Raw genomic sequence first — 13,527 nt, 5'->3', positions numbered from 1 at the left:
GTTGGATTGTCCCTTGCCAAACTGTATCAGGGCAATGTAAAAGGTTCACTGACACCCGAAGGATTTTAAACCGAAAAGTACGAGGTAAGCGGTTCGTGTTTTTATTAAATAGGTGCAATTTCACTTGGCAGTAGTTTTAGCCTGCCCTCGCTACCGTACTACGTGTTTTCAAAAGGGGACAAAAAGTGTTAACAATATCACACCCCTTTCCAGTTTCCACTGAGACGGCAGCCAGTTTGTGGTGTTTGTGGTAAGTACCTTCCTGTATAACAGCGTAAATACTTCTCTTTTGACTGATTTTTGTTTTTGTCGATGCAGAACGAGTCTTTAATGGCCAGTGTGTAGCTAGTATACAAAATCAAACAAAACACGGCTGTCTGATTGGGATTGGGATTGGGATTGGGGAAATCCAACTTCTAAGGATAACGTTAACGCTACATAACGTTACCGTTGTGTCAACAACGTGAAGATCGGGGAGGTTTGCTAGTGAGGTGTTGTATAATGCTAAACTCTGTTGGGGGTTGATATGGTTTAAGTTTCAATTTAAACATCATTAAAAATGGTTTGTTTTGTTCTTGTATTGTATCCTGAATTTTTTTTTTTTTTTTTTTGACACTTTCAGCGATATGTAAGCTGAACATTTGAAATATGCCACTTAAACCAGGCCCGTTGTTTTTCTGTTACTCTGTAAAATCGTTTTCCTCCCCGATGGACGTTAGCGGTGTTAACCATGTTTCGTCACTCACCGAGGACTGATGCATAATGTATGCTGTGATCTTCGTTTTATTTATTTTACTTGCACAAAGACTCATCTCATAATTAATCACACCAGGAAACACAGTTTGTTAATATTTCCACAGCAGCATGGGTGTATGTCAGCATCTGTGTTTACACAGCAGGGCTGCTGTGAGGACATAACGTCTTTGATGGTGGGCTGGATTGAAACAGTTGTTGCTTAAGTCTTGACTGTTGTGCCTTGGTTGTTTTTATGGTGGGAATGTACTAAAGTAGTAACAGTTAATAATGACGCTTTGGCTTACATGAATATTTAAAATGTTGTCTTCAAATGATCTCTCTGATCAAGATACAGGAACTAGATTTTTTTTATTTGTATTTCTTATTTTATATATATTTCTAATGGTAATTGTTTTCATTTGGTACTGGGAGTCTTTGGAATAGTGACTTGTCTTCATTATGGGAGCCACAGTTGGACAGTTTGAGTCTGTTCCAGGAGCTCTGTCTCCTGAGATAAGCAGTGAATCGGTCACTTACACTGAACTGATAGCAGTTTTGTGCCAGGACTGGGCTCTTTTGGCACTGTTACGCACAGAAGGCGAGCTGAATATCAAAATGTCAGAGTTGGTGGGCACTGTTAACATTTCAGTTATTCGTGATCAATTTAGAACTAGTTGGAAATAAAATATATATTTATAGTCTTAACTATAATCCGGGTTGATGTGTAGAGGATTAGTGTAATCATTTTGGATGATTCATTTTGAAGAGTACTCTGTTGATGAGATGATGTATCAATAGCATAGCCTTTAGTGAGGCTGTTTATCTAGTGTCCAATAATGTCACTTAAAGTATATTAAAGCTACAAGCAAGATACAGATTATTAGTTTGGAATTAACATTGTTAATGGTGTGAAAATAGAAGACAGGAAATCATGAAAATAGCAATTGTGTCTTCCGAGGCCCATCTGGTTAGTTTAATATGCTTAATTACATAAATAAATGTTGTACATGACTTTCCTGAGTAGTGTACTTTCTGATGCTGCCTTGAAAGCACAAGCCTGGTGATTGGCCTGAAGTCAGGTTTATTTCCTGGAAGCACAATGGCTGGAAATGGGATGGTAATACGATAGTCATTATGTAGTTATATTTAAAGTGGCCTTGGCTTGATATGAATTAAAATCCGTGCAGAGCAGACACGGGTAGTAATGCATGCGACTCTGTGCTGCTCACAATACTTTTGATCCGCAATATCCCACAGAGCTAACTGTTTTGTAGGGTAATATGAGAGTGCCTGCTGTTTGGCAGTATGTCTTGGAGTAGCGAGATAAGTGACCATGTGTGGGCAGTGGAAGATTTAGCCCTGTCAGAAAAAGCTTCTGCGTGTAATTTAGGTGATGAACTGAAAAGCCTGTTTTTTTTGTTTTTGTTGTTGTTGTTTTTTAAATGACTCAGGATGTGAGTACAAGTGAGTAAATCTTTGTGTTTGTGTGAAAACTTGGTTATCTAAGACATGTTGGAGACATGACAGTTTGCCTTGCTTGACACTTGAGTCATTTCTCCAATGTCAAGGACGGTGATGTCTCGGCCTAATGTCGTTAAAGTATGGGATAGCTGTAAAATTCTGAGATGAACCATTTTTTCCCCTGCTTGTCCCCAATGAATGTGGTGCTCTGATGGAGAAAGCATCACTGCAGGTAGACAAGCCCTGTCATGTTCTGTCTCTGCGTGTTGTTGACTTTCTATCTGGTTCACCAGTGCGAGAAAAAAATTTGACATGAGTCCAGTTTGTTGTACTTTAATCAAAATGGGCATAGGGAAAATTACCCCATTTGGCTCATCACACATGTTTCAAGAAGCATAGCTAACCTGGTAAATAACAAACTTGCATAACCAATCTCAGCTTTCTTAAAAACTGCTAGTTATGCCCTGTTCACACCTCACATTGACATATGTAAAGGTGAAAGGTAAAGGTAAAGGTGCACGTATTTGTCACTGTACAGTGTACACTGTACAGCGAAATGTGTCCTCCGCATTTAACCCATCTGGTTGTGAACACACACTCACACACACACATGTGTTAGGGGCAGTGAGTTCACACACACACACCCAGAGCGGTGGGCAGCCAACTCCAGCGCCCGGGGAGCAGAGAGGGTAAAGGGCCTTGCTCAAGGGCCCAACAGTGGCAGCTTGCTATAGTGTAAATATGTCAAGTGTAAATAGGGTACGATGCATCTCGGAGATGCTTTGTAATCCGATCACTCACACAAACAACCTTCGGAGGCGGTCAGGGATTCATATGACTACGTAATATTTATTGTGTGACCACTATAGTAACCATAACAAAGTAGTGCCAGTATTAACCATGTCCGTGCTCCGGCCGGATAATAGGTAATACTGCATTTTGCTCTACACGTTAAGCAAGCAATGCTAATGGTGAAAGGTGATTCTTATGGCCTGTAAAACAAGCCTTATCTCTATGTGGGCTTAAGACTGTGCTACTATAAGCATCTTTAAGGTCTTTTTTATTTTATGAAAACAGTATATTTGTGAGGGAGGGAATGTAATACTTGTAGACCATGAAGAGGCTGGCTTCTTATTCAGATTTTCAGTTTCACCTTAATTTGTGCAGACATTACACTTCTTATTATTGTAGCTTTTTGTAAGAAGCTTGCGACTAAGAAGCCAACTTTAGTGCCATTGTTACAGAAATAGCATCCAGTGTTAGCCCCTCTCTGTCTCTAGACTGTATGTGTGTTAAAATGGCGTCTGTAAAGATATGCATTCTTCTAGTCCGTGGTATGATGTTTGTTCTGATTTGTCCAATCCCTACTTCTGAAGAAAAGAAATGCGGGGGAGGTTAAGTTGTATTAAGTAAGTATTAAGTTGGTGTTCAAAGAACTATCCAGTGCGCCTTTGCTAAAAGCTTACTTTTTAGGTACTGATGATATCCACAATATGCTCAAGAAAGGATGCTGTTTATGACAAAAACTACATTTTAAATAGGCATATGTTATTTTGTGTATGTAATACAGTGTAATACATTTCCACTAGGCCTGCCATGGTAAATGCATTATAGACTCATCATACAATATATGGACATGGTTTGGTAATATACGAATGTCACCAGTATTTTACCCAGTCATGCTATTCTGTTCTCTTGTCTGCTCTTTGTCAAAGACAGGGCACAAGTCTGTGAGCAGGCAGCGGCAGCTATCGTGTAGGAAAAGAGTGCAGTGTTCAGGCATCAGTAATGGTGTCTTCATACACACAGAGCGGACTGCCACGGATGAAGACCCATTACCTGTTACTTGAGGCTAATAGCCTTTAAAAATATGTTCCAGATCTAACTATTATTAATTAAGGGTTCATTGTTCTTTAAAAAGATGCAGTTGCTAATTTATGCTATTCTATTATTATTGTTATTATGTTGGTGGCATTAAAAAGGCTAATATCATTTATCACAATCATTATTGTGACAGGCCTAATTTCCTTACTTGTGGATGTAAAAACTGAAATATGTTTTTTGCATCTGTGCTGCATTTGTTTCTGGTAGAAAACGCTTAAAATGACTTAGCTTTTCTTACCTTAAAGAATAAAGTGTGCACTCTGTGGCTGTGTTGTTTTCAGATCTTTTGGCTGAAAAAAAAAATAGGGAGCATCCTGGAAGGATTCTGTTCGAGGGGGATGTGTTTTTTGTCTTCCTAAAGGTTCTGCATAATTCAATGCTTAAGATGTAAACAAAGTCAACCAGACTGGTTTGGCATGGAACTGCTCAGTTTAGAGAAGCAGACTCTGAATTGTTCACATAGGTTTAACCACTCTGAATGACTTTGTTTTCATCTCGCACACTGAATTCTGCAGGAACGTGTGAAAATCAGTAAAAATCCGCTTGGATTTTCAATGTAGTTAATAAGAATCTTATCCTATACTGAGCGCTAAGGTGATAATTATATGCACTCAGTGATGAGTGTTGATATCCCTGATTCCTCTTTATCAGCTGACCTACCAACCCTGTACACATTTGCTGTGAAACAGTGCGAATACAACAAATAATTAAATAAAAAATAAATACACTGGTGGTATGTGTATCACTAGAAACTATAATCTTTCCTCATTTGCTTCTGAATGTCAGCAGATTTGTCTGTAGTCTGATTTTTACTACCTACTCTATTATCTATTTTGTTTGATTGAGCTTTATGAAGGGTTATCAAACTGGCTAAAGCTGTTTAGTCATTTGGCGTAATACCTGAAGTCCTAGACTTAGATAGCTTACCCACACAAAGGAATGGTGAAGTCTGTCACAGATGCCACCCAATCATCCTGTGCTACATTACCCAGAGGCTTGTGCTGGGTCTGGTATTTTTGCGGAAATCACCAAAGAGAGAGCGTGCTGTGCTCCATGAAGTGAAACATTAACAGCCTGCATCAGGGTAATGACTCCTTACACAGCCAGATGACCGAGACATGAGGGACCTGTGCGGAAATGGGCCATGAGGTAGTTGTGCTCCTCTCTCCAGGGGATTTCTTTGGGAGATGCATTTTTCGGTTCTGGATAAAGATATTTCTGCTTGTGTAAACACACACACAGTTAGCCAGAAGACTTGAACTGCTGGAACACTCTTATTGTTCTTTGTACAAGTTGGTGATCCTAAACAGTAATATTGGGCCTGCCTGCAGTGTGCCTGAGATTGTGAACTGTTGTGTGAGAGACTTATAAGGCGGAAATGTCTGAATTTCGATTTCAGCCGCAGTGTGTGTTCTTGAAGTGACATACATGCCTATTTATGGAAACTATGAAGCCACAGGTCAGTTAATGTCATGTGTTTGTTTATTGCTTGCAAAGCTCATCAAATGATACAAGGTTACTGTTGTTATTTCAACAATTCAAAGAAAGTGCCTGTGTGACAAACAAACTAATTACAGTTGACTTTCCATTCATACAGTGGTAATTGAGGGTTTCCATATCTTTTTATTAGCCATCCTATTATGTAAATTGAGTTTGGGTTCTTATGACTTTCCCTGAAATGGGTCCAGTTGTGAAAATAGTGTGTGTGCAGTGTGCTCCTTCATCCTCAGTCTACCACACACGGGTGGTCTTTATCTTCAAGGCGCCTCGTATCTGCTGGTTTATTACGCAATGCCTATCATAAACCAGTAATTGAAAGTGAAGTAATTAAGACTTCCCAAGCTTGTTCATTTCAGTTACTCTCCAATCAGCTGAATCTTTTATAGCTGCTATATTTATGATGACAGGCACAGTAAATGATTGATAGTGATGGATAGATTCTTTAGAGTAGATGAAGCCTAGCTATTACAGGACTTGTGTCTTGTTCACCGTATGCCCTTTTTTACATTTGTTGGTAATGCACTAATGTTCTCCATGTTCTTTTGTCCACCATTTTTGTCTTGTCATTAGAACTCCTTATTCAAGCCCAGAACTAGTCATCTTTGATTTAATCGCTTAAATCCACTGTCAAAATTGACGTCAATTGGCCATCCTCACTAGGTGGACTGGACCGCCTTTTGTGTTCGATGTAGCATGATTCATTTACCACTGAGGCTGGATCCATGTAGCTCAGCCTGGAAAAGCTGCTCTCTTCTCTAAACCATCCCCTCAGCTCTAGAAGGGAACGGGTCAATATGCCCATCAATAGTGCTGATTTAAGGCTGCATCTGCATGACCAGCGGTAAAAGCATTAGACCTGCACAAATTGCATTTAGATTAAAAGAGACACAATAATTACAAAATGGTGACTAATTTTGTCAACATTTCTAGGGAAACTAATGAACTGTGCGCATAGCACTGAGTTGCTAATTGGATTCCTAATGTTTGAATGTTCTTGCTGTCTTTCAATGAACCCTCTCAAATTGGATGCAAAGCAGTTCTGTTGAATGCATACTGCAGAGAATAGCCTTGGACATTAAATCTAGACTATAAGTTTTTCACTGCTCAGTCAGATGGCTGGCTGGCTGACTGACTAACTGGCAGCCTCTAGCCTAATTAGCCCTATGGGTTGTTGTACGCTTGCTTTTGAGAAAAGGCAACTCAATAAATTAGTAATTCCAAAGTGAACTATGGCAGTGCACTAAGCTATAGTGACAGAATATTGCTCTGTGCAGCTTTCTGAGTGTGGGGCCTTATTTAAAAAATATCTGTGTGCATAGGTCATACAATCCTACATGACTGCTACATGTAATGGTTGAAAACACTCCTAAGACCATTCGTTCGAGTTTGTGATCTCCGATATGTGGCTATATTCTCGGTGTTTGATTTGAGCCTCGGTTAGCTGGAACACCGTCTGTGCTGTGGTTTTTAGTCTGCTAGCTATATAGCCAGCTAGATAGTCTAGATAGTTGCCTACAAATCCAAAGACAGCAGGTCTCATTTTGCCTTTCTGTTACTCCCACCAGTCACTCAGTGTTGCTCTTTCAGACACAAGTATTTATTGTGAACAACTGTGTTGGTAGCTCTGCACTCAACAGCAGCTGCACTGGGCTGTCTGATACTCTGTGTATCTGAAGCAGAGCTACCTAAGCAACAAGTAGATTAGCGTGTAAGCTACAGATCCAAAACCACCTGAAAACCCTTAAACTCAGCTTTCTGTGTGTTCAACATCAGTCGCTGCATCTGAGTCATTCTCGTCCAAATTTCTAAGGCTCTCATCTCTGTTGCTTTTTAAAACTGTAGAGTTTTAATGGGACTTGCTAGGCAGTGCCTGGATGGTGTAGTGCAGCTTATGTTTCCTCACAGTTGATCCAGGAGTTCTCACTTGGATAACACTTGGAGATTATTTTGTAACACCTATTATCTCTTAAGAATGCTCTTTGGTCTTTATTTTCACAGATTTGCTTGACATTCACATTGGGTTCCTGATTCAACAGAAAAGTTGAACTTTTGTAATGATTCACAGGTAAAGGACAATGGTAATTCCACTATTTTCTTGTTAGTGCAGTATCTTGTATTATCTGAGAACAGGGGTTTAATTTTTCAGTGAATAATTTGTATTATCATTTTCTTAGACAAACCGATATCATTAAATTAATGATTTTAAATGACCAAGTTAATTCAGTTAAAAATTGCCTCACAAAATGTCAGTGTCTAGATGAATCCGATTACGTTTAAGAAGGTTGAACCTAGTGGATCTCTGTCCACTAGGCTGCAACATTACATTAATATTGTATAGCGCACATTAAATAGTTTCAGCGCAGTGTAAGGCATGTGGCCTACTAAGTGGTTTTTTAAATCTTTTTAAATCTTGCTCTTATAGCTTCATTGGCCACATGCAAAGGGGTGCAGTTTGTTGTTCTCTATAGCAAAATTAAATGGATGCATGGCATGAATTTATGATTAGTTCAGCTAGATCAGCTATAATTTATAATTAATATCATTTTACATAATTTATTTTCCTTGAATAAAATGATGTACATACATTTTATGCAAATGTCATTGCTACTTAAATGTATTGTAGTTTATGCTACAGTTGTTTGTGGCTTAAAAAGTGAAGTAGCAGCGAGAGCCAATTTAAGGAATTATTAAAATGATTTGGGCCATGCCAGCCCTAATAATTTGTTACACTATGGAATTTATATATATATATATATATATATATATATATATATATATATATATATATATATATATATATATATATATAATTACCAAATGCTAGGATGCAGACTGGTTTTGTTTAGCTGTCGTCTGCATATTCACATCCTCGCGGTCGTATGAAAAATATGTTTTTGGAACTTTTGTCATCTTGCACAAGCATGTCATTGTTTCATTAAAGTCACATCCAGCAGGCTGTTGTGTTTCTGTGTTGAACACACAAGTGAGAGGGAGAGAGGAAATTCATGCTAGAGGAAATTCCTCTGTATCAGTTCCTTGCCCTTGCTTAACTCATGAACACTATTCTGCATCATGAGTGCCAGCTGATGAATGTGCGTCATGAGTCAAGATGCTTCATTAGAAGTTTTCCCCCCGGTCACTAATATGCTTTAGCACAATGAACAATAAGGTGGGGGATTCTGATTTACACTGCACCTGGAATTTACAGTGGCGGGTTACAGTTACCCTTACATGAGGGTTGATTTATTAGTTTCTTTTGTTTTGTGTTTTAATAAATGTGACCAAGTGTTCAGTTTGGGGAGGAGAGCGGTAAAGTCTTGGGAAAACAGCTCTGGTAATGGGTGAGTCAGCTTTGTGTTGATACAATAGTATGTTGGCCTAGCTGTTTCAGATTACATTCTGAAAGGTCTATTAACCTTTCCTATTTAAAGGGCAGCCGTGAGATGTTACATATATAGAGGTGATGGAAATCATTTGAAAAGGTAATATGGTGACAGGTGGGGTTGAAATATTCTGGGAATTTTCCAAAAATTAGAAACTTAAAAGTTTATTCCCGTGGTAAATGCATTTGTATTGTTATGCCGGTAAAAATGTTACATTAATGATAGTGTATAATTATAGTTCCTTTAATATAGCAAATTCTTCCTATTAATTCCAATAAATACTAAAAAAAATCCCAATATTTGAATGGAAAGTTTACATTTTGGAATATTTCCCAAGTTCCCAAGATAAAATTCCCATGGAAAGATACCGGTAATTTATTGCAAATTTTCCACCCCTTTGCAACCCTGGTGACAGGTGCAATCTTCGTGTACAAAAAAAGAGGCTGATTTTGAAATGAAATCAAATTATCATTGAGATGGTTAACTGAATGTCCTGTCTTGGTAAGTTAGTCATGTGAGTTTCTGGTCATTACTATCCTCTAGGAATGCACCGATCCCGCCATTTCCTTTCCAACAACGATACTAGAGTACTGATACAAACTATGACTTAAATATTATATATATAAATCCTGATAGAGTTCCACTTTTAGAGGTTGTACTTGTCCTAAATAAGATATAATACGCTTGAAAGAACAACATTTACTGGTTGAGTAACTGCACATTTAAAGTTTCAGAGCTATGATAAAATTCAAATTGTCACAATACATAATCTTGCTAAGCTTGAACAAAGCTTAGAGCTTTTTAATTTATGTAAAATTCACTTTTCAAAGCAGTGAAAAAAGTGCTTATGCAGCAATTTTAAATTGAAGTACATGGTTATATGTAAAAAGGTGCTGAACTCCAATGTGTGGCCTTAAACTCAACTTTTGATTTCATAACCAAAAAAAACACCACATGGAAATGAAAAGTCTGTTTAATGGTCATAGCTTTATGACCATATTTTACTAGTTGTTTAAATGTTTGGATTTACGCATACAAATGCATACAAAATATTTAAAGAAAAAAAAGTAGGGCATCAGTAAACTTAATGGCATCTGTACTCTGTGTGTAAGTGCCAGTATTGGCGCCGATACCGATATGGTATCCTTATCGGTGCAACGCTACTATCCTCCAGTGTTTTCTTTGCATGACGTCCTTAGGTAAATGATGTGTGTGATTTATACATTTTGTCAGTATTGATTCCAACATTACCACCATTAACAGGGAATGAGGTGTAGCATCAACTCTGCCATCTAGATCTGGACTGCTAGGCTTCCATTGTAAAAACATAGTTGAATTGTAAATTTAAGTGATGATGACTAAATCTAAATGCTACTTTTATATGTAACACTTGAGGGTTTAGGGCATATAGTGTTTTTTTCCTTGTTAATGGAAAAACTGAAAGCCATCTAAGTGGTGTGTCTGCATGCTGTTGTTTTGGAGCGTTGCCTCTGTGCCAATGTGGCATGCTGCTGATGAATCACCTCTGAGGCTGGAATATGGGAATTAATGTCAGCTCTGGTTCACTTCAGCAGGAGTGCACTCCTCTTGCACATTATTTCCACTGAGACGGACCTTAGATTGGTGCTACTCACAGTAGATGAACCTTCACAAAAACCTTAACCGTTAGGAGAGAATTTGTGTTTTCATGTTGGGAAATTTACCTAAAGCACTGGAGGATGATGAGGATTTAATAGCTTCTCCAAAAGATCCTTTCTCGTCAGTGGATGTTGTGGCAACATTAAAATACAAGTATTTTCATTTTGATCTAGTTAACATCAGCTACAGCAGTTAGCCCAGTAAGCAATACAGCTGTACCACCTCTGACTCATCATTTGCAGTGTACTCATGTTAGAGCAAATACACCAATCAGCCATAAAAGTAAAACTGCTGACGGGTGAGGTGAATAACATTTTGATTATCTCATTATAATGGCATCTGTCAAGCAGTGGGATATAATGGGCAGCAAGAGAACAGTCACTTCTTGAAGTTAATGTGTTTGAAACTGGACGAATGGACAAAATTGAGAAGCCACTTTGACACACCTAATTGTGATAGCTGCAGGACAGGGTCACAGCATCTTCAAAGCAGCAGGTCTTGTAGGGTGTTCCTGGTATGCATTGGTCAGAAAACTGGTGCCTTGAATAGTTAATAGTACTGAAGTAATCTGTGCACATTTATATTCAGGCACACAATATTATAACAGGTATTGCAAGATATAATGCTGTAGTTAATTAGCACTTGACATTATTAACAAGGCCAGAAGAGTGTGTGTGTGTGTGTGTGTGTGTGTGTGTGTGTGTGTGTGTGTGTTAACCAAGCAATTGATCGTAGAAGTTCTTGTCATTTTATATTAAACATCGAATACTAAAATATTGAAGACTGTGAGAAGAATGTGATTGAGAATTCAGATTAGACCTGGAGCACGTCCTGTCTGAGCCTTTAAAATTTGAGTTCAATTTCACAGTGCCATGAATGAGTTACTTTATGGTCGACAGTTTGCAGCTGGCTGCTGTTTGTCCTTTTTGATCCAGAAGGAAATGTTGAAGTTATACACTAAACAGTGTGACAGGTCTGACGGATCATGAGCCATAGACATATTTGCAGATTCTTTTAAAACTTATCAGATGTTCTGCTACTTGTTACAACCTGTTTCTTAGACTGGACCACAATTAATATGTGGTCATGCATAGAGCTGGGCAATAAGATAAAATTTTTGCGTATTGTGATAAATTTTCTAATTGTGATAACAATAAGCTTTTCTTTGCATATAGACGAGTCTGTTAGTGCTTAATAAACACTGACAAACTGCAGGTTTCATTTCCAACAGTGTAATTAGATGAAGAGCAGCAGATGTTGAGTATAAATCACTGTATTCAGTACGGTAGAGTATCTAAATAGTAGTTTTCAAGAATGTATCGCTACTGATGTTTTTAGTCGGTGATTACATGTATTGTAATAAATATTGTGTATCGCGAAAAAAGTCTTTAAATACCGTGATGCAGTATCTTTATCATATCTCCCAGCCCTAGTCATGCTTCTATTTATTCTAGTTCCTTTGAAACCTTCTAAACCTTACTGATTTCTTCATCTGTCCTGCACCATTTCTGAATGCTTCCTGAATGATGTTCTTCTGTCTGCCTCTTTACAACCAACCTCTACACTCCAAATATGTACTGTGTGGTGAAATATTTAACCTATCAGATCCCAGTTCATGTAATATGCATGGGCTTAAATCCCATCCAGATCTGCTGTGACCTTTCCTAGTTAGGAAGTATGAGAGCATGTTGCCATGGCAAAAAAGACTGAGAATGCTTGATTAATGTGTGGATGCTAGACATGATGGAGATGAAGATGCTCATCTCCTCCGCAGTAGGGCCTGTGTCCCATCTCTGTGCAAAACAGGGCAATCCACTCTCGTGCTTCCCCTTGCTTGTAAAGCCCCGAGCCTCCTCACTTGACAGCAATGTTTTCTTAAGCAGCAGGAAGTTAATGACTAAATAACTGTCGAGCTGTTTATTTAAGGTCAAGGAGCCTTCACCGCTTAAGGGTTACCAAAGTGACAGCCCTAAAATGGACATGAACTACCGTTATAGCCTGGCAGTATCAGCCTGCTGGCTTTTGGCTGATCTATTTTAATGTGTGTTTGACGTACGGTTGGTGTGAGGCTCGCGTCAGTAGGAAACCTGTTTACACTTGGCAAGAACATATTTTTGAGAATGTGTTGAGTCTTCGGAGGGAGATTGGGTATGACTACATGCTGCCACTGTTGGGCCCTTGAGCAAGGCCCTTTACCCTCTCTGCTCCCCGGGCGCTGGAGTTGGCTGCCCACCGCTCTGGGTGTGTGTGTGTACTCACTGCCCCTAACACATGTGTGTGTGTGAGTGTGTGTTCACTACCAGATGGGTTAAATGCGGAGGACACATTTCGCTGTACACTGTACAGTGACAAATACGTGCACCTTTACCTTTTTACCTTTTTATATTCAGTGTTAAGGCACTTGAGTGTTTTTTACTTGAGTTTTGTCTGTTTACATTTTTTTAGCTACGCTGTTGGCCATGTTTAGTATTGCTGTATTTTGGGTTGTCAAAGGATGCGTTTGTTTACCTGTCGTGAGAGACGATGGGTGTTGAGGACGGGGACCCTGTGCTGTTTTATGCAGACATTTTATGCTCTCAGTTATCACATCAAGTTATGTCGTATAAGTCTTCTCTATGTAGTACTTTGTCAGGTTTATGCTTTGACTGCATAAACCTACCATATGCAGGCTGTTCTCTTTTGTAAGTTTGCCCTGACATTGATTAGTCAGAAAGATTACAGAGTCACCCATAAAAATAGCACAGTATACTAGGGATGCATGATGATATCAAATCAATTTGGCATAAACTTTTAATGTACGGATATTTAAATTTGACCGATATTTCAAATCGATATTTTAGTTAATATTTTTTTAATCCATATTTTTACAGTTGTTACATTTTTTTTTCATGATCATAAATGCCATTTGCTCATGTACATTTGCTCA

At 38.5% G+C, this 13,527-nt stretch overlaps 1 protein-coding gene across 3 annotated transcripts in view; it reads left to right on the top strand.

Moving 5' to 3' along the window:
• tp53i11a (tumor protein p53 inducible protein 11a) overlaps positions 1–13,527 on the top strand; it is a 29,319-nt gene continuing 15,792 nt past the window's right edge. The window contains exons 1-2 of one of the 3 annotated variants that reach the window (XM_072660890.1): positions 1–84; positions 214–250. The gene's annotated coding sequence lies outside the window, so the exon portion shown is untranslated. The remainder of the gene's footprint in view (positions 85–213; positions 251–13,527) is intronic. The other 2 variants (XM_072660892.1, XM_072660891.1) reach the window with 2 other exon arrangements.

Source organism: Salminus brasiliensis, chromosome 17 (assembly GCF_030463535.1).
Source record: "Salminus brasiliensis chromosome 17, fSalBra1.hap2, whole genome shotgun sequence".
In the NCBI taxonomy this organism is placed as follows: Eukaryota; Metazoa; Chordata; class Actinopteri; order Characiformes; family Bryconidae; genus Salminus; species Salminus brasiliensis.
This window is presented reverse-complemented; position numbering and strand designations above follow the sequence as displayed.